The sequence below is a fragment of the Schistocerca piceifrons genome, chromosome 4 (assembly GCF_021461385.2).
Source record: "Schistocerca piceifrons isolate TAMUIC-IGC-003096 chromosome 4, iqSchPice1.1, whole genome shotgun sequence".
Taxonomy (NCBI): domain Eukaryota; kingdom Metazoa; phylum Arthropoda; class Insecta; order Orthoptera; family Acrididae; genus Schistocerca; species Schistocerca piceifrons.
In genome coordinates, this window is record NC_060141.1 from 211,920,854 (window position 1) to 211,947,653 (window position 26,800).

The window sequence follows — 26,800 nt, forward strand, 5'->3', positions numbered from 1 at the left end:
ATAAAGTTCTACCAGTCGAGGCATAGAAAGTCAGAAGTTTTAACGTAAGCTAGAAAATCCTAAAAAGCAAATGCTAATACGCAGCTTAGTTACAGTATGGGTCAGAGAAGTTCAATGGAAAGAAGACGAAAATTATTCGTCCGACCACTATAGAGTAATACCAACAGCACAGAAAATGGTATAACGGGAGTTGGATTCTTTATTAATAGGAAGGTAGGACAGAGAGCGAGCTACTGTGAACAGTTCAATGACTGGCTTGTTCTCATCAGAATCGACAGCAAGTCAACTCAGAAACAGTTGTTCACGTATACAAACCGACGTCGCAAGCAGAAGATGAAGAGAGAGAGAAATTATATGAGGAAATTCAGTATGTAAAGGGAGATGAAAATCTAATACTCGCGATAGTAGCTAGATGTATTAACTGAAATGACGAGACGAAACATTAATTTTTTCCTTCCCAGGACTCCAATTTTATCGCTGATATATTCTAGAGAAAACAAACGTTAAATACGGGTTTGTTCCACCAGCAGCGACATGTGCGCATGTTTGAACTAGAAATAATATGACGAAGGGTTTAGTGATGACTGGGCATAGAGCCCCACACATATCGTTGTTGACTGCACACAAAAAGACGTCAGGTACCGAATTTTTCTCCACCAGCTGCTCGGAATAACATCTTGAACATACAGTCATCTCGCAAATAGTTCTGTGTCTCACTGAGAATTAAAAACGTCAGATATCGTTAATGTAGACGACGAATGAAAATACATTAAAAATCAAAATTATTATCCACCAGCAGATAGGAGTTCATATGCTAGAAATAAATAACTAGTATAAGAAAGGTTACTGGTGATAGAGGTTCTACATGTCGCCACTCCTGACGTTATTGTGGTTCAACCTAAAGTCTACTTGGTAGAGAAGGAATATCATTTTTTATGTGAATTTCAGGGCACAGTGCCATTATATCTTCGTCACTTGGTGTAGCCAGAAGAGAATGGAATCTGTCTCTCCCTATCTAAAATCATTGACAGATGTGGTAATCGAACCTAGACCATAGGTATAAGAACCTACCATCAGTCCAACAGACCACTAAATCCTCTCCTCTCTAACGCATTTTCCTATCGTAACTCCTTTGCGCCACACTGTATGAGAATTCTGACACTCATGCCCCCTGTAGTAATTTGCAGCATGTTCAGTAAACTCATTTACTTGTTTGACCGAATCACCACGAACTAGCTGCCTCGGCTACCCAGTGCATATATTCGAACCTATTTTGTAATCACCGAAATAAAATCACGTAACTGCCACCTACACAGAACTGCCAACAGTGTAGGATGCAGAAATTGAAATATGAAGTGTTCCTTTCCACTTGAGCTATTCTATTGCGCAACTCAGAAACAGTTGTTCATGTATACATACCGAAGTCGCAAGCAGAAGATGAAGAGAGAGAGAAATTGTATGAGGAAATTCAGTATGTAAAGGGCGATGAAAATCTAATAGATTCCGGTTCCAGTGGCAATAGTAGAAGAAAGGTTTATTGTAGAATAAGGGTTTGGTAGTAGGAATGAAGGAAGAGAAAGACTCAGTTCTGCAATAAATTTCAGGTAGTAATAGCGAACACTCTGTTGAAGATTCACAAGAGGAGGAGGTATACCTGAAGAAAGCAGGGTGACACGGGAAGATTTCAGTTACGTTACATTACGGTCAGGCGGAGATGGCGAAGTCAGAAACTGGATTATAAGTAGTATCCGGGAGGAGATAAAGACTCAGTTTACAATTTAGTAGGCCGGCCGGGGTGGCCGAGCGGTTCTAGGCGCTACAGTCTGGAACCGCGCGACCTCTACGGTCGCAGGTTCGAATCTTGCCTCGGGCATGGATGTGCGTGATGTCCTTAGGTTAGTTAGGTTTAAGTAGTTCTAAGTTCTAGGGGACTGATGACGTCAGAAGTTAAGTCCCACAGTGCTCAGAGCCATTTGAACCATTTTGAACAATTTAGTAATGATGAAGAGTATGCAGAAATTTAAGAGACAAGTCAGGAAAAACCAGTGCACAAATAAGTGGAATACGGAAATACTAAGCAATGAAGAGATATGCTTGAAGTTCTCTAAGGACTGTAGGCTCTGCGATAAGTAACAGTTCAGTAGACAGTTCAGCTGAAGAGGAATGAACATCTCTAAAAAACGGAAATCGTGGAATTTAGAAAGAGAAACGTAGGTATAAAGAAGAGAACTACGAAAAAACCATGGGTAACTGAGGAAGGAAGCACAAAAATATTTAGGGAAATTCGGGATTACAGAAACACTAGAAAGAGAAACGTAAGTATAAAGAAGAGAACTACGAAAAAACCATGGGTAACTGAGGAAGGAAGCACGAAAATATTTAGGGAAATTCGGGATTACAGAAACACTAGTAACTTAGGAATCAAATATTCGGAAGTGATCGGAAGTGTGTATAGAAATCGCTTAAGAGATAATCATCAAAAATACTGACGCAGCGTACAGATCAGCCAAAACAACTTACGGTAAAATTAAAAGCAATAGTGGTAACATTGAGAGTGCAATGAGAATTCCACTCGCAACTACAGAGGAGATAGCAGATAGACGGAACGAATACACTGGTGTCCTCTATGAGCGAGAAGACTTGTCTGATGAAGCGATAGAAGAAGAAGAAAAAATCGATGAGAAGAGATAAGGGATTAGGTATTAGAATCAGAATTTTAAAGAGCTTTCGAAGGCTTAAGATCAAACAAGGAAGAAGGGATAGATAACATTCCGTCGGAATTTCTAAAATCAGTTGGAAAAGTAGCAACAATGTGACTATTCGACCTGGGGTGTAGAATGTATGAGTATGCCGATGTACTATCTGACCTTCGGAAACACATCACTCACACAATTCCGAAGACTACAAGAGCCGACTAGTGCGAGAATTATCGCACAATGAGCTAAACAGCCTGTGCAACCAAGTGGCTGAGAAGAATAATATACAGAAGAATGCAAAAGAAAACTGAGGATGGGTTAGATGAGATGAGTTTGGCTTTAGGAAACGTAAAGACACCATATAGGCAGTTCTAACGTTGCGGTTGATAATGGAAGCAAGACTAAAGAAAAATAAAGGTACATTACTACGATTTGTCGACCTGGGAAAAAGGTTCCACAGTGTCTGATAGTGCAAAGTGTTCGAAATTCTGAGAAAAACAGGGTCAGCTATAGGGAAAGATGGTAATATTTAATATGTCCAAGAGCCAAAAGGAAACAATGAGGGTGGAAGACCAAGAATGAAGTGCTCGTATCAAAAAGAACGTAAGACAGAGATGCAGTCTTTCGCCCCTATTACTGAATCTGTTCAGCAAAGGCGCAATGACGAAAATAAAAGAAAGGTTCAAGAGTGGAACTGAAGTTCAAGGTGAAAGTATGTCAGTGATAAGATTCGCTGATGACATTGACATCCTCATTGTAAGTGAAGAAGAATTACAAGATCTGCCGAATGGAATGAACGGTCTACTGAGTATAGAATACGGACTCAGAGTGAATCGAAGAAAGACGGAAGTAATGAATAGTAGAGGATATGAGAAAACCGAGAAACGTAACATCAGGATTGGTGATCACGAAGTTAAGGAATTATGCTACTTAGGGCGCAAAGTAACCCATGACGGACGGTGCAAGAGCGGAACTGAAGTTCAAGATGAACTGCTGACTAGCACTGGCAAAAAGAGCATTCCTGACGAAGAGAAGTCTATTGATATCAAAAATACGTCTTCATTTGAGGAAGAAATTTGTAAGAATATTCGTCTGGATCATAGCATTGTATAGAAGTGAAACATGGATTGTGGGAAAACGAGAACAGGAAAAAAAAAATTGAAGCATTTGAGATGTGGTGTTACAGGTGACTGTTGAAAATTTGGTTGACCTATAAGTGTTACAATGAGGAGGTTCTCCACAGAGTCAGTGAGGAAAGGAATATATGGAAGACACTGACAAGAAGAAGGGACAGGATGATAGGCTGTCTGTTAGACATCATAGAGTACGAATGGATACGCGGGCCCGACCGTTCCACTCAAGTCAGTATATGTCGTTTGCCCCTCTGGGCAAGGAAGTTAAACAAGCACTTGCGTGTCTACCAAAGATAGCGTTACACCCTCACAGATTACTGGACCCAGCCACTCGGCCGGGTCAACTTTTCTCAGCTAAAGTGGTGGCGTCGTCTTGTCGCAATGTTTTAACGAGTATCGTACCCATCATCTTGTGGCTAGAAGATGATGGGTACGAAACTCATTGAAACGTTGCGACAAGACGATGCCACCACTCGGCTGATAACCCGAGGAGAACTCATCAGTGGGATACGCCGAGAGAGACTGCAATCGCATACACGGAGAGTGAGTTGTACACCGGCTAGCCGAACTATCTCCCAAACATGGCTCCACTTTTACCTAGCTTAAGGGGACTATGTTTTTTCGCCGTTTTCAAGTTGTTTGGCATAGTGCAAGGGTGAAAGACCCACAATGCTGCACAACATGTAACGCCTCTTCCCGCTGCTGACAAGCAAATTTTGGGTTTCTAGGAATACATAGCTATATTTATGAAATGCCACATTTGCATACCTCTTGAGTATGACACAGCATACCAATTAAACGCAGACCCTGTCAAATTCTATGTGAGTAGTATTTTACTAATTCGTGTCGATAGACGCACGCTTGTGTACAGATACTCTGTTTTATAAAAAAGCCTTTCGTCGTAAGGTTATCGTAGGTAGTTTTATTTCATTTCTTATAATACAGTGCATAATTTTCGTAAGGTTTCCTTTAGTGTTGTTAAAACAATAGTAAACATGAGAGAGAAATTAATCATCAACGACATATGCGAATTCTCTGATGTTATCTGTAACAGTCTGACAATGCACATGCAGTTTATTGATTACATGCATCTAGAAAACTTGTTCTGAGTTAAAGCTGTCAAACAAGGTTTGAAGAAGAATAAAATGCCACTACCAGACGACAGCTAATGCAGAAAATACTTTTCTGACATATTATGGCATGATGCGCTCTCCCTACACATCTCGGAGATGCATCTGCTGCCTGGATGTCTATTAAACCTGAAAAGAACACAATGCGACTACTTTGGGTTGAGAAGTGAAGGGAATTGTGTTCAAAGTTGCATTAGATTGATAACTTCAGCAGACAGCAGAATTGCGTTTTAAAAAATGTAGCATTGATTGTATTTTAATTCGCGACATCTTAGCTACATTGGGCGACGCTTACCATTACGCTACCAGCTGACACGTAGCTACGACCCTCAACAGCTCGACAACAATTCCTCCAGAACCTTTGCATTCCACAGCGCTGTGAGATAATGCATACGGCCGGGTCTTGACTTCTGAGAGACAAACAGTTACAGCTTTTCTTTTGCACTGAACGATGTTATCTACAAACAGATAGCACAATAAAATAGCTCAAGTGGAAAGGAACACTTCCTATTTCAATTTCTGCATCCTACACTGTTGGCAGTTCCGTGTAGGTGGCAGTTACGTGATTTTATTTCGGTGATTACAAAATAGATTCGAATGCATGCACTGGGTAGCCGAGGCAGCTAGTTCGTGGTGATTCGGTCAACTAAGTAAATGAATTTACTGAACATGCTGCAAATTACTACAGGGAGCATGTGTGTCAGAATTCTCATCCAGTGTGGCGCAAAGGCGTTACGATAGGAAAATGAGTCAGAAAGGAGAGGATTTAGTGGTCTGTTGGACTGATGGTAGGTTCTTATACCTATGGTCTAGGTTCGATTACCACTTCTGTGAATGATTTTAGATAGGGGGAGACAGATTCCATTCTCTTCTGGTTACACCAAGTGACGAAGATACAATGGCATTGCGGTCTGAAATTCACATAAAAGATGATATTCCTTCTCTACCAAGTAGACTTTAGGTTGAACCACAATAAAGTCAGGAGTGGCGACATGTAGAATCTCTATCACCAGTAACCTTTCTTATACTAGTTATTTATTTCTAGTGACGAAACAAACGCTATGTATGGCCACAGGACACTTATTTCATCTTTTATCTGAGCTTCTGTATTTCGATAAAATTGCTTCTGAACTGGGAATACAACTCAGGTCTCCCTTAAGGCGGAATTTGATCCCTTCGTGACAATACAGCTCGGCTACAATTTGTTGTTTGTTCAAAACTGCAGATTCCTCAACATCTCCACATATTGCGCGTGAATGGGTTCGAATCCTGGCCCGGCACTAAAGATTTCATTATGTATTATCAAGCTCTAGCATGAGAACACCTATCTGCTGGTGGATAATAATTTTGATTTTTAATGTATTTTCATTCGTCGTCAACATTAACGATATCTGACGTTTTTAATTCTCAGTGAGACACAGAACTATTTGCGAGATGACTGTAAGTTCAAGATGTTATTCCGATCTGCTGGTGGAGAAAAATTCGGTAGCTGGCGTCTCTTTGTGTGCAGTCAACAACGATATGTGTGGGGCTCTATTCCCAGTGAGCAGTAAACCGTTCGTCATATTATTTCTAGTTCAAACATGCACACATGTCGCTGTTGGTGCAACAAACCCGTATGTAACGTTTGTTTTCTCTAGAATATATCAGCGATAAAATTGGAGTCCTGGGAAGGAAAAAATTCATGTTTCGTCTCGTCATTTCAGTTAATACATCTAGCTACTGCCGCGAAAATCCGATATGGCAAATTTGACTGTGCTTCGATATCAATTCGATTAGGATCTGGGTTCGAATCCCTGTCCAACACAAAGCTTCACCTCACGGCATTTCAAGTAAGTTACTTGTGAAGAAGCAATATTTAACATCTCTCGTAGGGTCAATAGGAATTCGCATCCGTTAAAAACGTTTACGTTATGTAATTTAAAGTTGATATTTGCTAACTGATACTGTCTTAAATCGAGGTATATCACTCTCTGTATGCTTAATCAGGAATGACTGTTAGTTTCCGTCAGTCACGAAATCTTTGCTTATGCCGCATGACCTGGGTTTGAATCCATATGCAGAACGAGACGGTTCGTCGTGTCATTTGAAGTTCATACACATCCTCAACTAGCTGCTCGTAATGACTTAAATTTTTAATGCCATTTTGTGTTAAATAATAAGTACGGTATGTTACTTTGAAGAGCAAATCATGAATACGACGAACTTACTACGTGCATTACCTATCTGACGTAATAATGAGAGTGATAACATTTCAGGTATGTCATTTATTGTAATAAATGTGAACTTACAAGCCTTATGGACAGTCTTATCTGTGATAAGGTGTTCTCTCATATTTGTAGCATCGTGGTATTACTTTACATCTTGTGTTACTGCGATACAGAGCAGTGTTTTCTAGTGGTGACTTGTCGGAACCATTTTCAATAGTCAAACGACTGTACCAAGGTGCGACTAGAGGACCTGCTAGATCGGTGCGTTATGCCGGTTGCATGCGAATCATGCGAAATGCAATTCAGGTCGTTCGGATACTTTTGAGTGTGACTGTACATGATCCCGCCGAAATCGTACTGTCTACTGCGAGAGTGTTAACACCACACTTCCGCACACTACAAGCGCTGGTACCCGTCTCTTGCTCTCTCTGCGCGGTCTGCGCAACAACCCCATATGCGAAGATTTTACAACGAACAAGCAACAGAGCGTATAAGTTTCACAGTAAACCACAGATAAATACAATGAAACGTCAACAGACTTCTACCTAAATGTACACATACAGTGAAGCAATGTCCTTACTTATTAAAAGAAATCATTTAAATTACATATATTTACATACAATTCAATATATATATATATATATATATATATATATATATATATATATATATATATAATTGTATGTAAATATATGTAATTTAAATGATATATATATATATATATAGATATATATATATATATGTCAGTAGCAGGTGCCTTGCATCCTGCATTTTCGGTGTTACAGATGGATTGTTTCTTACTGTAAAGAAGACACCTTAAGTTGCAGACAGGCATAATAAAAGACACTTACATAAAACTTTGGGCCACAGCCTTCACCAGCAAAAGAGGAACACACACCATTCATACACATAAGCAAGCATACCCCAGGCACACATAACCGCCAACTCCGGCAGCTAGGACCATAATGCAACTGTCACGTAGGATGGAAGCAGAAATCTGGATGGGGCGGCGTGAGATTGTATCGCTGTCTGGTGGTGCATGCAGGGACTAGACTGTCAGCAGTTACAGCATCAGGAGGTTGGGGGCAGGGAGGTTGGGAAAAATGGAGAGAAAAAGGAGAGGAGTGGGGAAGGAGGATAGGTGGGTGCTTTGGCAGGCGGTGCAAACAAAGAGGTGGGAGAAGAAAATTGAGAACAGATGATAGGACAGAGTGGGTGGAAACATTTTAGTGGAGGGTGTGGAGACAGCACTTTAGCTTGAGGCCAGGATAATTATGGGAGTTGAGAATGTGTTATGAGGAGAATTCTCATCTGCGCAGTTCAAAAAATCTGCTGGTGGAGGGGAGAATCCAAATGGCTCGGGTAGTGAAGCAGCCATTGAAATAAAGTGTATTATGTCCGGCTGCATGTTGCGTCAGAGGGTGGTCTACTTTGCTCTTGTCCACAGTTTGGCGCTGGCTGTTCATCCTGGTGGACAACTTGTTGATAGTCACACCAAAATAAAAGGCTGTGGCATGAGTGCAGCAGAGGTGGTAAATGACATGGCTGCTTTTAATGTAACGTGTCTCCTTATAGGGTAGGATAAACCTGTAATAGGAATGGAATAGGAAGTGCTGTGTGGGTGGATTGGGCACCTAGGTCTTCCTCAGGGATATGATCCTAATGACAAGGGGGTTGGCATACGGATGGACTATGGTAATTTGGAGGTTGGGTGGGTTTAAAAGAGTTGGGAAAGATCTTGGGTTGCATGTTCTCATTTCATGGCATGATTCGTCTTTTGCTGAAGAAGGCTGTGGCTGAAAGCTTAGTGTAAGTGTACCTTTCTGCAGCTTAACGTGTCTTCTTTACGATAAGTAACAAACCATTTTTTCCTATGTTATTTATAATTCTGTAAGGCTTGTTATGGAAAGTTATTACGCTTGTGAAAGGTTGAAAGTGATGAAAATTTTTTAATGTCATTTCTTTTGTTTTAATACTAATGTTGTGGTTCACGTTGAATGATTTTTTATGCGCCATAATGGCATATAACTTTGTCATACGCACCACATGTGGTGCAGCTATGCCTTACTGTTCAGTGATGTTACATATTTTACTGTTATTGGTAAATATTTTAGAAGTATTAATTTCATTGTTGACGTATACTTTTATTGCAATAACTATCGTATTTTTATGATTGGAGAATATTGTAATAAATAAAAAAGATTTTTCCTATAGCGTGACAAGATACCCCCTTCACTAGGTGTTCTTATGGCAGTGAGTAGAGTAGACTGTCAGATACGTACACACTCTGTAACTGATCATCTGCACTTTGTTATACGCTTGTTATGTTGACATTGTTCTTGTATTTTGGGAAGTACTATTTTGACTATCTGGTATATATATATATATTGAAATGATGTATTGTGTTTTGGATGTGCACTTAATAATGTTGTAAGAGCTGTATTGCACATTACTGTAATTTTGGATTTCTGTTCTGTAGGATGATTTGAAAATGACGACCCGAAACTAGTCATACTTTTATTGCATTAACTATCGTATTTTTTATGATTGGCGAATATTGTAATAAATAAAAAAGATTTTTCCTATAGCGTGACAGGATACCCCCTAAATAAAAGTGAAATATGCAACTTGGACTGTTTTTAGGCTGTATTGAGTTTATTAAATATAATGGAATTGCCTGCATACTGTGATGCGGTTTGCACGTCATCTAATTTTACTTGGCTTATGTTCCCTAGAAACCTTTATTTACGGCCTCTAGGGATCGTGTTATTCATCTGACTCTATACTCTGCAAGCCACGTGACGATATTTGTTGGGAGGTACTTGAGATTCTATAGAATTTAGTCACAACCCGAAATCTTGGTAATGTGGACGTATTTTGGTGTAGAGTACAAAGAACTTGGTTTTCCGTGTAACTGCTATATCGCTGTAACAGATACACTCAAGCAATTCAGAATCTTTACAAGGTTTTTATTTTACACTGGGAGTGTGGTTGTATCCTACGTGTCTTTATACTAGAGCTTGTATTATCGGACTGGTCACGTGTGAAGTAAGCCTACCCAAGGTATACACTTCAGTTCTGATTGGCTTTGAATACATTGTAGTGTAGAGCAAAATAAGAAACACATGATTTTTTTATACATGCCCACATGGCCGTTATGGGGTTAAATACACCCTTGGAAGGATTGTGTTTAATATTTCTAAATTAGTACCGGTGAAACGGTAACAGATACAAAAAAAAACTTCTTGTACTTTGCAATGGTACACCTACATTTGTCGAAAAAATCACTTTTTCGAAATCTCCTCCACTCATTACACTGTATTTAATTTCGGCATTTGACTAATAGTAAAGCGTATACTGTCGTTAATACCAAATTAAATCAAATGTGATGAAGAGGTGTTCCGAAGGAGTATGTGTCAGAAATAAGCTAGAAATATCTCTACATAGCTGTACGTTCCCGATATGTGTCCACTTCAATATCAGAGATATGACGGTTGTTATCTTTCCCAGATAAACGTATCTTAATTGTCTATCCTGCACATACTGTTCTATATAAATATTTTCTTTCGATCTTCTGACATAAAAAACATCTTGTCTTGTATTTGTGTCTTATTTTTACATTTGGTGTATTTTTTGTTTGTTTTCAAGGGGAAAGCTTATCTGATTTAATTATGTTATATTAGATTGCGGAAGTAACATTATTGAAAATCTGTGTAGTAATGAGGAAGCACAGAATTGTTTGGATAAAAAAATTGCTGTTTGCACTTTGATTTCCCTCACCAAGCACATCAGGAAATTGCAATTTCGTGACAGGAGCGGGAAGGAAGGAATGAAATTGCCCTCTCTTTCTCTCGGCCGCTCAACCTTACTCAAGCCCACGGGCAGTGGAGGGGGGAATAATGGTACGATGGTAACGCTGCGTGAAACTGATTTGTGACGACTCTTCGAGACTCTCAAAATTTTATTGTTAGTATATACAATGAGGTGACAAGACTCACGGGATAGCGATATGCAAATACACAGATGGCGGTAGTATCGCGTGCACAGGGTAAAAAAAGGCAGTGCATTGGCGGGGCTGTCATTCATGTGAAAAGGTTTCCGACGTTATTATGGCCGCACGATGGTAATTAACAGACTTTGAACGCGGAACGGTTGTGGTACCTAGACGAATTGGACATTCAATTTCGAAAATCGGTAGGGAATCCAGTATTCAGAGATCCATAGTGTCATGAGTGTGCCGAGAACGCCAAATTTCAGGCATTGCCTCTCACCACGAACAAAGCAGTGGCCGAAGGTCTTCACTTAACGGCCGAGAAAAGCATGGTTTGTGTATAGTTGTGAGTGCGAAGAGACAAGCAACACTGCGTGAAATAAACGCAGAAATCAGTGTGGGAGGTACGACGAACCTATGTGTTCGGACAGTGCAGCTAAATTTGGCGTTAATGGTGTATGACAGCAGACGATGGTCGCGATTGCCTTTCCTAACAGTACGACGTCTCCTGCAGATCCTCCCGTGGTACTGCGAACACACCGGTTGGACCCTAGACGGCTGGATAACCGTGGCCTCGCCACGCTGAGAGGGTTCGAATGTGGCGCAGTCCCCAGGAAGCCATGGACCCAAGTTGTTAACAAGGCACTGTTCAAGCTGCTGGTGGCTCCTTAATGATTTGGGTTATGTTCTCATGAAACGGGTTGTCCAACTGAACCAATCATTGACTAGAAATGGCTATGTTCGGCTACTTGGAAACCATCTGCGGCCATTCACGGACATAAAGCTCCAAAACAACAATGGAATTCTTATGGATAACAATGCGCCATATCACCGAGCCACAATTGTTCACGATTTGTTTGAAGAACAGTCTGGATAATTCGAGCAAATGATTTGACCACCTAGATCGTCCGACATGAATTCCATTGAACATTTATGGAACACAATCGAGATGTCAGTTCGTGCCCAGAATCCTGCACCGACAACGCTTTCGAAATTATGGATGGCTGTAGAGGCAACATGGCTCAATATTGTTGGATGTGAGGTCCGCTAGTTATGCAAAACACCAACATGTTTTTGCATCATTGTGCCATCATCAGTGGGTTTTCGTTTTTATTTATTCTGCAATGTGAACATTTTTGTTAAATGATTATACAATTATGTGCATCTTCAGTTCAAACAACAGATCGTTTCTTTTGTAAATACCTTTACATTTGGCGTGCATGAATTTCGTGGATCACTTGTGTGTTAATTACTACAGGTAGCTTGTCATCTGAAACCAAACGATGTTGATGAGAAATTTTTTTGCTGGGAGTTAACCTATCTTCTAGAATGTAATTTAGTTTGTCGCGATGTGTTCGCGCCTATACTCGTTTTTACTTACGTTTTCGTGTGGCAAGCACTTCCATTCTCCGCATCATGCTGAGGTGTTGTGATGCACACGTAACTACAACAAGTATTTTCCACAAATAACGTATTAAAACCCAGTTCACCTCATCAAAACACAGCTTGATTGTGGTTTGTTGTGTGTCCCGGTCCAGTGAGTGTTCATTTGTTCACCATAGTGCTCGGCGCAAAATTTGAATTTGTTTGCATTTTATCTCTCTGTGTGTGTTTTCTGTGCGCTTCTTAGCTGTGTGTGTTGTCCTTTATATAGTATTCCTTTTGTGCGTAAATGGTGCTGGAAATAAAGCCAATATGCATTGATATGACTGCGGGGGAGCCTCATCCGGGATGTGGAGACGGCCTTGCCTACTATCGAAAGTGCAGGGTGCAGTCGTCTGAAGTTGTGGCTCAGATCGGCACCAAATCCACTTGGCGTAGAGGTTCTGAGTCATCCTAAGATCATACAGGACGCTCGTGGAGGTGGTGAAAAGTGCTGACCTCGCATGTGGGTTGCAAGGTGATCTCAGAATTTGCAGCATTGTCCCCAAAGTAGATTAGTCTACTTTAGTTTGGAGCCGAGCTGAAGGTTTCAGTCAGAGGCTTCTTTGACTCTGTGACGGTCTCAGCTGCAAATTTCTGGAGCTGCCATGTTGGGTTGGGAACTGTAGGACTTTCCTTTGTAGGTAAGGACTGTACAACGCATGTACAACGCAAAGGAAGCACCTACTTGGATAGTAGAGTAATAGTGGAGTACTCATGGGTTTTTCTGGGCTAGGCGGTAATTTGAGGTATTCCGATGAAACTCGTCGGTCGACACGCAGATGGCGAAAACAGACTGCATTCAGAGTAAAGCTACTTCGACTGATAAAATTTTATCCGCAAATCGTAGAATTATTCGTAACAACTTTTCCAAATTAACTTCCCTCCAGGAAGATTCTAGCACTCAAACTGTTCTTGGAACCGAGAGCTGGCTGAAACCTGAAGTAGAAGGCCCTTACATATTTTGCGAGTCATGGAACGTATATCGTAATGTGAGACTAGACGCCGTAAGAGGGGAAGTGTACATTGCAGTTACCAAAAATATTGTCTCTACTGAGGTAGAAGTTGAATGTGACAGTGAAGTTACGTGGGTGCTAGACGAAATCAAGTTAGCTGCTGGAAGTTTTTACCTGACACCCTATTCTGGTGTGACAGATCTAGAGTGATTCAAGGAAGGTCTATTGTCAGTAGGGCGTAAATACCCAGACCATGCAATACTTTGGAGGCGACTTTAGCCTATCGAGCATAGAGTGGGACATCTATGGATTCATTTCAATGGACGCAGACAGACAGTCTTGCGAAGTACTTATGAACACGTTTGCTGGAAACTGTCTTGAGTGGCTACTTTGGCAGCCCACACGCAATGGTAATTTCTTAGACCTTATAGCTACTAACAAGCTGGATCATATCGACGGCAAGGTTTAGAGACGTGGGTTAGCGACCATGAAGTCATGACAGCGAGTTTGGTTACAAAAGTTAATAAATGAGTCAAGAAGGCGATCAGTGTTTCTGCTAGAAAGAGCAGATAAGCTGTAGTCAGCATCTCACTTAGGCAGTGATCTGGCATCACGCAGTTCCAGCAAGATTAATATTGGGGAAATGTCGGGTAAGGTTTAAACAGATCGTAGCGCGTGCTCCGGACAAGTATGTGCCTAGTAAGTGGGTAAGGACGGAAAAGACAAACTATGGTTTAACAATGAAATTCGGAAAATGCTGAGGGAGCAAGACACTCTCAGTTCAAAAGAGAACGCGCAAGGGAAGACAGCTGAAGGTTAGCCGACATTCGTGCGTCTGTGAAAAGCTCTGTGAGCGAAGCATACAACTACCGTTGTCATACCTTACAAAATGTCCGCAGCTCGTGGTCTTGCGGTAGCGTTCTCGCTTCCTGCGCACGGGGTCCCGGGTTCGATTCCCGGGGGGCCAGGGATTTTCTCTGCCTCGTGATGACTGGGTGTTGTGTGTCTTTCATCATCATTTCATCCCCATCGACACGCAAGTCGCCGAAGTGGCGTCAACTCGAAAGACTTGGACCAGGCGAACGGTCTACCCGACGGGAGGCCCTAGCCACACGGCATTTCCATTTCCATACCTTACAAAACGATCTGGCCGAGAACCCGAAAGACATCTCGTCCTATGTAAAATCACTGAGCTGGTGTAAGGCTTCCTTCCAGTCACTCGTCGACTAGTCTCGTATGGCAGTACTAAACAGCAAAAGGAAAGCAGAAACTTCTTCGTTTAAGAAATCGTACATGAACAACAATCGCGCAAACATACAGGTGTTTGAAACTTCCTAGCAGATTAAAACTGTATGCCGGACCGGGACTCGAACTCGGGACCTTCGCCTTTCGCGGGCAAGTGCTCTACCAACTGAGCTGCCCAAGCACGACTCACGCCACGTCCTCACAAGCGGAGGACGGGGCGTGCGTCGTGCTTGGGTAGCTCAGTTGGTAGAGCACTTACCCGCGAAAGGCAAAGGTCCCGAGTTCGAGTCTCGGTCCGGCACACAGTTTTAATCTGCCAGGAAGTTTCATATCAGCGCACACTCCGCTGCAGAGCGAAAATCTCATTCGGGATACGGGCGTTTGCCAATCGCACAGAGTCCTGCATGGACGACACAATAATGACTAATGGGGATCCCTGGCGTAGAGAAACAACTGGACTAGTTGAAAGCCATGACAGTAAAAAAAGGAGTGGTCATTATCACAGACTTGAAGCCGACGTTCACCATCTTACGTAGCCCTAGATTCACCGCATTTATACTCCATGGTTCATCGCGGTGTACTTACCCGTGATGTCACCCCGACGAGTCCGTGACCAGTTTCGACCGTTGGGGATATCTGTCGACATTTGCAGTCGTATCCCAAATAGCATGTGGTTCTTTGATTGTGTGCAGACGTAGTTGTCTTGTCAAAAATACCAGCTTGCGTTGTTTACGGATGACTACTCGATCCGAGCATAATCTAAAGTTTAGAGGAATCACTTTTCAATCGTAAGTGCAGCCGTTGAAGCAATATTTTCTTTTCTATATATAAATTATGGTTCCGCAGTTCACTTTTATTCTTTCCTGTGTTTTTCATTGCCTTTAAAACCGCAAACGCTCCGACATCCGAGCCACACTGTACCAACGGCCTCGTCGCAGCGTAACAAGCGGCTACGTGACGGCGCTTTTTGCTGGGCTAGCATCTCATGACCTCAGTTCCTCCCTCCGATAATTATTCTTTGTTCACATTTCCTCCTTCTTTAAAAAAGATTCTGACTGGAACATATGGAGACAGCGGTCATGTTTGTGTGTGAATTTTGTGTATATGGTAGTATGAATGTGTGAATATGCGTGCGGTGTGTTTTCTTTCTGAAAAAGGCTTTGGCCGAAAACTTACGTGAAAACTTTTTTGTCTGCTAATCCGTGTGCGAGCAGCAATCTACCCATTTCACAGTGTAGTTTGTTGTAAATAATCCAGTGCAGTTCAACAGGAACAGTGATGTACATAATTGCAATACCAGAAGAAAAAAATTATATTCAATACGTCACATTAAGGTTCTCTGTAGCACAAACAGTGGTTCACAACGCTGTATCCAAAAGTTTCGATCACTTACCCAACCAAAAGTTTTGATCGCTTACCATCCAAAAGTTTTGATCACTTACCCAACCAAAAGTTTTGATCATCTACACAGTGATATAAAATGCTTGACGACTATTATTGTGATGTGTAAATGGTGATGATTAGCAATTACTAACGAAAATCTATTAAATTATCAGCATGAAGGCATATTTAGAAAAAAAACTGAAGCTGATGATCAAAGCTGATGCACATTCCAATTGTGATATGTTCATTCCTGAAAAACTGATTGAGTTACTGCCGAGAAACATTCCAGGAAAATAAGCAAATAGGCTACTGGTGGAAAGGTAGACCTATTTGTTACTGAGCTTAAAATATCATTAATAAAAAAATTACTTACATACATGTCAAAGTAAAATATACATTTTACGGGGTCTAAGGTTTTGAGACCATTCCTTCCTTGCAATTACAGTACAGTATTGCACAATGCTGGCACATGCTTAAAAATTATATCTTTTTTTATCCTATAAATTGCTATTACTACTCACACACTGAATGATGAATAATAGGCAAGATATCAAATAGAGAAGACCTACAGCGAAACTAATGCACCTGCAATCTAATGGAACACGAACTCTATGCTGGATTGAGGTACACCTGTATGCTGTTCTGTTTCATTGACATTTCAACAATCGGTCACTTTCTTGACATTCACAAGATATGACAGCATGTCTTGCGTCTTCCGACATTGCACACGTTTATGAGATACCAGAGAACACGTAGGTAAGTTTTTTGCAAACATAAACATTGAAAATGAAACCGGAAATATCACGAACAAGTAGCAGCACCAGCAAGCAAACAAGCATTGTTTTCGGAGTTCCAGCTTGATTAGCTATCGATAAAAACAGTGTAAAAGTGGAATTAAATGGATTTCGAAAGCATGCTGTGCACATCACGTCCTTCCCTTCTTGGCTATTCGGAATATACCAACAACAAAAAAAGTTACATTAACGACGCAGATGTGTCGTATTACTGAAGCAAATACGCATTTAGGAACAGAAGAACGTTCGATATTGCCTTCCTGACTCTATGTTATTTATGTAAGTACTTTAATTTTTAGTATTTAATGGGGATACATATGGTGAAATTGGTCAAAAAGTGACACGTTAATAATATTTGATCTCTCCTGAATAATTTGATGCATCATTTGTAGACTAATTCCAATTGGAAGTGTACTTTTTATAATTTCAAAGTTAATAGCGCAAATGAAAAAAAAACCGGTCTTTCTGCATTGACTTGCTATCTCTGACAGTATTCAATCTACAAGGCTGTGGTTTTCAGCTATTTATTTCTTGAATTCACGTTAAGAGGTTCGGTGCACGGTGTAAACAGAAATGGCAGTATTGCATTTGCATCTTGTGGATTTACTTTGAGGGTGTATTGTTTTATAGATGTTGAACTGTAAACATAGTGGTTTGGTGTAGAATTACGTATTCTTATACCCCTTTTCAACATGACGAGAATAAACAGTTTCCACGGAAAACAGCATACGACTAGATCCGAATCCAGTGCTGATCCTGGAACAGACGTTTCACAGACACACGAAAAGGACACACGTACTAGTGGTTCGAGGAGGAAACTGGAAAACCATGAGGATTTAGTTATTGACAAAGGAGATCATGTAAATAGTTTAGGTTATGTTTTATTAGATTTGAGCGTGTTAGGACAAGTTTTACAAGATGTTGTATCATGTAAGTTTTGTGGTGCGAAAATTAGCATCTTTGAGGAAACATCTGCAAGGATTGGACTAGCTAACAAACTTGTTGTTAAGTGCAATCTGATCCTGGTTCAGTAATCATAAAAGGAGTGAAACTATACTTCCTAAAAATTTCAGATCCCTATTTCTCAAAGTTTCTGAGATAACGGGTCATCAATATAGCAAATTTAACACTGTAGGTATAGGACGAACGTACTCTCCTTAAGACAGTTGTTGCTTGCATATGTAGAAATAATGAATAAGAAGCAATCCTAAACAGTAGTCTGCTAATACTTTGGGCTATTTAAGATGGCGGCAGGCCCAGCCCACTCTGGCTTTAAAACAAAGTCCAGCGTATGTCTGTAGTACCATCTCCCATCCTTTTTTACCGCCACTTTGAAAGAAAATAAGTTTCCAGGTCCCGATGGAATCCCAATTCGGTTTTACAAAGAGTACACTACAGCACTGGTCTCTTACTTAGCTTGCATTTATCGCGAATCTCTCCCCCAGGGCTAAGTCCATAACGATTTAAAAAAAAAAAAAAAAAAAAAAAAGCCCAAGACGCTTATGAATGTAAGAAGCGTAAGAGAACAGACTCCCAAAATTACAAACCAATATTCTTAACATCCATTTGCTGGTGAATTCTCGAACATATTCTTAGTTCAGTTTCGTTGAGACCGGAAAGCTTCTGTCCACGAACCAACACGGTTTCAGAAAGCATAGCTCGTGCAAAATTCAGTTACCCTACTCTCACGTGATATACTGCTAACTGTGGATGGCTCCGACATTCATAGATTTCCGAAAAGTATTTTATACGGTGCCCAGCACAGACTGTTAACGAAGATACAGGCATATGGAACAGGTTCCCAGAAATGTGAGGGCTCGGAGACTTCTTACGTAACAGAATCCAGTACATTGTCCTCGGCAACGAGGGTTCATCAGAGACAAGAGTAGCGTGAGGAGTGCCCGAGGGAAATGTGATAGGAGCGCAAGTATTTTCTATGATCGTAAATGATCTGGCGGTCAGGGTGGGCAGCAATCTGCGATTGTTTGCTCATGATGCTGTGGTGTATGGTGAGCTGACGACTGAGACACAATTTATAGTTGATGTGATGAATGGCAAATAATTCTAAATGTAGAAAAATTTAAGTTGATTAGGAGAAATATGTTGTGACTTGGCAAGACAGCCAAGCCACTATGAGAGGAAGCCGAAAGGCACGTGTTTAAGCTCACGCAGGCTGGCATGAGGTCTGGAACAGTTAAAGGAATAGAGACTAGCAAAAAAGGTACGTAGCTTCTGGAATACTTAACTTTAATCCATAATTGGTGAACATCGGTCTGACGGTACATGCATCACAAGATAAATAGCAAATGATAATGGCGCCTTGCTAGGTCGCAGCAAATGACGTAGCTGAAGGCCATGCCAACTATCGTCTCGGCAAATGAGAGCGTAATTTGTCAGTGAACCATCGCTAGCAAAGTCGGCTGTACAACTCGGGCGAGTGCTAGGAAGTCTCTCTAGACCTGCCGTGTGGCGGCGCTCGGTCTGCAATCACTGTCAGTGGCGACACGCGGGTCCGATGTATACTAACGGACCGCGGCCGATTTAAAGGCTACCGCCCAGCAAGTGTGGTGTCTAGCGATGACACCACAAAATAAACCCATGACTTTCGAATAAAGCGTTAGTAAGGTCCTGCTTGAGACAGCAATTTCGTTTAAATGTCTGGGTATAACGTTGTAAAGCCATATGAAAATGAATGTGCATGTGAGGATTGTGGTAGAGAACTCGAATGGTCGGCTTCGGTTTACTCGGGAATTTTGGATAAATGTGCTTCGCCTGTAAAGTGCGACCTATTGTTGAATACTGCTCGAGTGTTGGGGATCCGTACCAAGTCGGATTAAAGGAAGACATCGAAACAGTTCAGAGGCGAGCTGCTGGATTTGTTATGGTACGTTCGAACAACAGTCAAGTGTTACGGTGAAGCTTCAGAAACTCAAGTGGAAGTCCCTGGAGGGAAGGCGAGTTTATTTTCGAGGAAAAGTACAGAGAATATTTCGACGACCAGCATTCGAAGCTGACTCCTTGAGGCACCTCTCAGTAGCTTGCGGAGTCTTGTATGTAGATGTATTGTCAGAGATTTCAATCATTATGGCTGGTGAGGGCTGAGAACTGAGATACAGTCTTCCAGACAACAGAAAATTTGACTGATGAGAACGGTTTTAGTGTTTTTTCTCGTGCCATCCTGCTTTTGGGCAGTAGCGACTGTCAAAGCGAACTGCCAAAACCGTTTGTGTGGACATAAAGCCAGTGGGCTGGGGAATGGCTGAATTGGGGTGGGATATTGGCGGCTGGCTTCAAGTAAATTGATTAGCTTCGCGAGGGGTGCGGTCTGCGTGGGAAGGGCCGAGCAACCCCTCTAAGCCGCGCTGTTTGTGCGTTCGATCGGCAACGCAGGTCGCGATCCTATTACGCACATCTCCATAAATTTGCATAGTGCATTTACCACTCCTCCACCGCTTACCTTGCCAAAGGGCAACCGCTCCTTCAGACGCCAATCCCCTCTTCATGATGTTCTCGGTTAAGGCAACAGTAGTTACGCCCCTCTTGACTAACGAAAATCATGCTCTTCAGGAATACATAGTCGTTAGCATTACCAACGTTAGCAGAAGTGCAACAGAATCACTGCCAGCATGTGAGGTCTTTCTTTCCATGCTTGTTCACTGAAAGTCTCATAAAAGACGTGTATCGATCCTAATGCTAAAGGCCTACTGTGAGAGAAATTTTCGTCTCAAAAAGTAAAGATTAATCTGTTGTTGCATATTTCTGTCTTGTAGATCCTAAGTTCTTCGACAAAGTTCAGTCCCTAAGTGCCCTTAGAACAGCAACTTAAGAAATCAGGGTCTATATTTACTAGCTTCCGAGCATAATTAACAAAAATACAACATAACTAAAAATAAAGACATTTACATTAGGTGTGTGTGTGTGTGTGTGTGTGTGTGTGTGTGCGTGCGCGCGCGTGTGTGCATGTTTTAGGTTTTAGTACTACAACTGTAAAGCAAATATATACATATGTGGCTGTTACAACGTCTTTATGAGCCCATGAAAACATATACGCTAAATCACGTGTTGTGTTCTTGCACTGTTGACTCCTGGAAACAACTACTAATTTGGACATTTGTTATGAACATATTTTTGATTATGCTAGGGATACGTGTAAGTTGCATTTAGTTGTGAACTGTATATGAGTGACGTTAGAAAAGAATGGAAAAATATACCATTAGTTTAAGAACCTATAGTAATACGCTGTCGGTGTTTCAGTAAATTATTAAATTTCTTCAGGCGAAAATGACAATCGAAATTTTTTTTCAGGTTACTGTCATCAACATCGATATACTTGGAGAAATGCATTTATTCACTACAGGTTTAGATTATGGACCATCTACACAATGGAAAAATATTTTTGTAACTTCAGATGACATACATGTTATTTAACCAGGAAAGTACACTCTACTGCTGACTTGAAAATGTAAGACAATTTATACTTAATGCTGTAGTAAAGGCTTAGTTAGCCAAGTAGAAAACAGCACGGGAAATATGAAAACCTGTAAGGGCTGTAAGCACCATTTCTGCTTGGTTAACCCTGTACTACAGCATTAAGTATCAATTTTATTAAGTTTCAAGTCAGCAATAGCGTATAAATTGTGAAGGTGGCGAGTGAAGTCACTCCAACAACCACAAGTTCAACAAACTAAATAATGTCACAACTCATCCCGATTTCACGAATAAGCTAATCTCTATTGACTATCATGGCAGGACTCGAAACTGCAATCTTCGGATTGCAGGTTCGAATCCTGTCTTGGTCGTCAATAGAGAGTGTCTTATTCGTGAAATCAGATAAATATTCGTATTACAGGTTTGAATTGCTGTCTCTCAAATAGAATTTCAGTTTTAATTTTAATATAACTTTGCTTGAATTTAATGGTATTAAAACCATTAAAATGTTATTTTTTAGCTTACGGTCGCCAGACAAGGAAACGTTAGATACACAAAGATACAGGTTGCTGGTCTGAAAGGACACACAGTATAATAAGAGACCGCTAATAAAATGTTAGTTAACGGGCTTTATTCTTCGTCAGTTAACTTCGTGCTGAATGTTACAAAATATTAGTACACTAATACAAATTGTTTATGACAGAAGCATTTAGCTTTGGTATGTTGTCATTTTAAATAAAACACTGATACTTTTGAGGACCTACTTTATCAACTAAATAACTGTACAGCGTCTGGTAAATTATGCTGAGACGTTCGTCTCCAAACTGTAACTGAGAGAACAGCGGAATAATAACAGAAAGATTTTATCTTTTGTTTTAGAAATAAAAATTATCTGAGATATTATCTATTACGCCTATCACAAGTATATAAATTAAATCTTTGCCGCTACTCGGCGTATTTATTCCACACAGAATCGTTCTTTTCCCTTAAAAGATCAATTACAACATCCCTGGTTAAACATATGTACGCCATGTGATGTTGTAATAACAGATATTTTTCCACTGGAAGATGGTTCATGATCGAAACCGGTGGTGAATAATCATAAGACAGAACAGTGTGTATTATGCGTTTCTCCGAGAAAACGACGAGAAGGAGACAAGAATTCGCGATACCGAAGACCATCTTTGTAGTCAGTTCTGGCAAAAAGGGCTGTATTCCTCATAAACTTTTTTCGAAGATCTGGTAAATACACCGAAGACCCTTCAAACCGTGCGAGGTGTCGCAGTGGTTAGCACACTGGACTCGCATTCGGAAAGACGACGGTTCAAACTCGCATCCGACCATTTTGATTTGATGTTCCGTGATTTCCCTAAATGGCTCTGAGCACTATGGGACTTAACATCTATGGTCATCAGTCCCCTAGAACTTAGAACTACTTAAACCTAACTAACGTAAGGACAACACACAACACCCAGTCATCACGAGGCAGAGAAAATCCCCGACCCCGCCGGGAATCGAACCCGGGAACCCGGGCGTAGGAAGCGAGAACGCTACCGCACGACCACGAGCTGCGGACGATTTCCCTAACTCGTGTCAGGCAAATCGCGGGATTGTTCCTTTGAAAGGGCACTCCCGAATTTATTCCCCATCCTTCCCTAATCCGATGGGTCTGATGAAATGAAACTCAATGAAGGAGACATGCAACAAACGTGAAATCATCTTAAAGTGCATTAGTTATTTGTATACCCTAATGATTTGCATTTTAGTGTAGATTTCGAAAGTTGGTAGGGCAGTTGTTGGTTGGAGTGCTGACACATTACCTGCGTGTCCAGTAATGTTGGCAACTGGTGTGTTATGCATGGGGATCATATCAACCCGCAGCGCATCAAAAACAGCCTGAAGAAGACGCACTGAAGCGTTGAAACTGGTAGCGACAAAATAAAATAAAATCATAAGAACGGCTGTAGGTGTTTCTATTTGTGACTTACGTCTTTAGTTTCCGAGGATGTCTTCAGCGTTTGGAGGTGAAACATTAGGCACAGACAAAAACACGGCCTGTTGTGCCCATATGACCAAAATCAGCAACGATGTACGAGGTGCGCTCAAAAAAATAACTGGAGTATTTCAGTTTCACGGGCTTTATCCATACCAATTTCAAAATTTTTTTGATGTTGTTGGTACACATTTCCTGGTGTATGTTTGCGTTATCAGCTGTTTTGAACGTTCAGTTTATTGTCGACAGTTGAAAGAGCCTTACATGTTTTCGGGTGTTTGGCGAATTTTTACTTTTGAAGAAGACTAATCGAAGAAATTTCATTAAATTCTGCTTGAATAATGGAATGGTGTGCAGCACCACAATCAAAATATTGACTGTGGCTTTTAGTTAATATGCTATGAGTAAGACAAGAGTTTACGAGTGGTATAAACGTTTCAAAGAGGGTCGAGAAGAAGTTGAAAAAGACGACCGCCCTAGACTTCAATTACTGACGACTGTGTGTAAGAAGCGAAGAAAATGGTTCTGGAAAATCGTGAATCACCATCCGAGAGGTTGCTGATGATGTGAGCTTATCCTATGGCTCAAGCTAAGCATTTTTTTCATGTTTAGGGCATGAAATGTGTATTAGCGAAGTTTTTCCCGAAATTTACGAATTTGTAGCATGCTGGAATAGCTGTGCGTCAGCAACTTCTGCTAATCATTAAAACGAAAAATCAGTCCAAAGTAGAAAATCTCACTTTTTTTATTCACTCGATGACTAGCTTCTGATCGAGACCCGTCCTCAGATCATCGTAACATTCTTAAAAGTGGTATTTCCGAAAATGCAAAAGCCATCCCAAAAACGTGCAAACTAATCTGTATCTGTATGGGCAGTAAATGTTCGTCTGCACATTTTTGGCCGTTTTAGAGTGTGTTACAATCATTTGAAAATAATTTTCAGCCCTAAACTAGTCATCGCGTCTATAAATAAGTGAAATTTGCAACTTTGGACGGGTCTTTCATTGTAATGTTCCGAAATTGTTGAACTTCGAACAAAAATGATGTGGCGTAGACTTGCTCAGAAATTACTGAATGAGGCGGACAACGACCCAGAACTTCTAAAGAACGCTTGAACAGGTGACGAAATATGCGTAAAGGGGTATAACGTCAAAACCAGTGCCTAGAAGTCCAAATGAAACCTCCCTGAAGATGCAAGACGGAAAAAAGTCTTCATGTTCCATCTTATATGAAGGTTTTTCACACTGTTTTGGGGTAGTGCATCCTGAGTTCCTGCCTTGTTGGCGTATGTTCAATAGGCAATACTATCTGGAATTTATGCGCCGTTTGCGTGAAGCAATCCGAAGAAAACGGTCAAAAATGTGGCAAAACCACTCAAGGAAATTGCATCACGATAATGTTCCCGCTCACACTTCAGTGTTGTTCATGATTTTTCATCATCATCATCATCATCATTTAAGACTGATTATACCTTTCAGCGTTCAGTCTGGAGCATAGACCCCCTTATAAAATTCCTGCATGATCCCCTATTCAGCCGGCCGTGGTGGCCGAGTGGTTCTAGGCGCCTCAGTCTGGAACCGCGCGACCGCTACGGTCGCAGGTTCGAATCCTGCCTCGGGCATGGATGTGTGTGATGTCCATAGGTTAGTTAGGTTTAATTAGTTCTAAAGTCTAGAGGACTGATGACGTCAGCTGTAAAGTCCCATAGTGCTCAGAGCCATTTGAACCATTTGAACCCCTATTCAGTGCTAACACTGATGCCTCTTCTGATGTTAAGCCTATTACTTCAAAATCATTCTTAACCGAATCCAGGTACCTTCTCCTTGGTCTACCCCGACTTCTGCTACCCTCTACTGCTGAACCCATGAGTCTCTTGGGTAACCTTGCTTCTCCCATGCGTGTAACATGCCCCCACCATCTAAGCCTGTTCGCCCTGACTGCTACATCTATAGAGTTCATTCCCAGTTTTTCTTTGATTTCTTCATTGTGGACACCCTCCTGCCATTGTTCCCATCTACCAGTACCTGCAATCATCCTAGCTACTTTCATATCCGTACCCTCAACCTTATTGATAAGGTAACCTGAATCCACCCAGCTTTCGCTCCCATACAACAAAGTTGGTCGAAAGATTGAACGGTGCACAGATAACTTAGTCTTGTTACTGACTTCCTTCTTGTAGGAGAGAGCAGATCGTAGCTGAGCGCTCACTGCATTAGCTTTTCTACACCTCGCTTCCAGTTCTTTCACTATGTTGCCATCCTGTGAGAATATGCATCCTAAGTACCTGAAACCGTCCAGCTGTTCTAACTTTGTTCCTCCTATTTGGCACTCAATCCGTTTATACCTCTTTCCCACTGCCATTACTTTCGTTTTGGAGATGTTTATCTTCATACCATAGTCCTTACATTTATGATCTAGCTCTGAAATATTACTTTGCAAACTTTCAATCGAATCTGCCATCACAACTAAGTCATCTGAATATGCGAGACTGCTTATTTTGTGTTCACATATCTTAATCTCACCCAGCCAGTTTATTGTTTTCAACATATGATCCAAAATAATATGAACAACAGTGGAGACAGGTTGCAGCCTTGTCTTACCCCTGAAACTACTCTGAACCATGAACTCAATTTACCGTCAACTCTAACTGCTGCCTGACTATCTATGTAAAGACCTTTAATTGCTTGCAGAAGTTTGCCTCCTATTCCATAATTTCGTAGAACAGACAGTAACTTCCTTCTAGGAACCCGGTCATATGCCTTTTCTAGATCTATGAAGCATAGATACAATTCACTGTTCCACTCGTAACACTTCTCCATTATTTGCCGTAAGCTAAAGATCTGGTCCTGACAAAACCTCTAAGAGGCCTAAACCCACACTGATTTTCATCCAATTTGTCCTCAACTAATACTCGCACTTTCCTTGCAACAATACCTGAGAAGATTTTACCCACAACGCTGATTAAAGAGATACCTCTGTAGTTGTTACAATCTTTTCTGTTTCCATGTTTAAAGATGGGTGTGATTACTGCTTTCGTCCAGTGTGATGGAACCTGTCATGGTGTGGGTTCCTGTTGTCATGTCCTAGTTCATGAACCATGGGCAACGTATGAGTGGCCAAGTAAGTGGTCCTGACAGTCAGGATACCAGTTACTTTGGAATAAGGCTGGGCATCTCGGACATATTCTGAGTCGTGGTCACCTTTGTGCTGAGACGGCAAAGACTGCCAAATCCACCAGTTAGTTTCTCAACCGTTAGGGGTAAAACCCAATACCCAATGGGACCCGGAGCAAGTAAGGCTAGCAGCCTGCTTCTCTGGTACTTTAAATATGATGCTGGCAACAATCATGATTTTTAAGCAAAAAAAAAAAAAAAAAAACTGTTTCAGCGACTGTATTTGGTTGACATGGCTCCCTGACA